Raw genomic sequence first — 864 nt, 5'->3', positions numbered from 1 at the left:
CCGCTGTCAAATGCTTCGGGGGAGGATTAGTTCATTTTTCATGCCGTAAGACCTGCTGTATTTTCTATTCAACATTGCAGGACATGAAGCACTCTTCTACTTCATGAGCTCTTAAAACAACTGATATTAATATTACATAGAATCATAATCACAGTGCCGGTATTTACAGCTTGAATGAATGTCGATCAATTCCCCATATATGTGGATTCATGAAGTGCCATTTCTAGCCTCTTTGACTGGACCTGGCAGACCCAGCGCAGACCATCTCTATTAGCAACTTTTACAGTCTTTAACCTAAGCAATAAGAATTTGATTGGTAGCACTTTCTAGTGTTGGTACACTGACAGCGAGCCAAGAGTTGTTTCTTGGCTGAGCCCAATTTTGGGAAACAAATTTCATTAATTGATCTCAGCGGCAGACATGCAACGGCAGAAAGTCATTATTCCCACCAAAAGTAGAGTGGAACATCTATTTGGATCAGAGGACTGATGTCTACCAGAATTGTCAAAATAACACACATATTAGATAATTTGTACACTTTTTCTAGTTTTTGCAAGCCTTGCCTATCAAATGCAGTAATTGCAGTTTTAATGCAATTAATTGTTTATAAATTTGTAAAAACAAACTTACGTTGTAAATAAATATGTATGGCACGTATACAAGATTCATACTCTTCTTCATTTATTCTTTAATCAGACTGTTTTTTACCAATTTGGAGATGTGAATGCATTTTATCTAGACAGAGTTCTTGTAGTGCTTCTGTTTAAACAGCCTTTAATATTTAACAATGTTGGCTTTTTGTCAAATGAAAAAGGGGTTTTGTAGAAAAATGTTTATATTCCTCAATGTAAGGAATCAAAAAAA

General features: G+C 35.3%; 1 protein-coding gene across 1 annotated transcript in view; it reads right to left on the bottom strand.

Annotated features, from left to right (window-relative positions):
* Positions 1-864, bottom strand: part of igsf3 (immunoglobulin superfamily, member 3) — a 61,935-nt gene that overhangs the window by 4,359 nt on the left and 56,712 nt on the right. The window lies entirely within an intron of this gene.

The sequence above is a fragment of the Morone saxatilis genome, unplaced genomic scaffold, assembly GCF_004916995.1.
Source record: "Morone saxatilis isolate NCDOM2014 unplaced genomic scaffold, NCSU_SB_2.0 Contig5, whole genome shotgun sequence".
NCBI classification, from domain to species: Eukaryota; Metazoa; Chordata; class Actinopteri; family Moronidae; genus Morone; species Morone saxatilis.
This window is presented reverse-complemented; position numbering and strand designations above follow the sequence as displayed.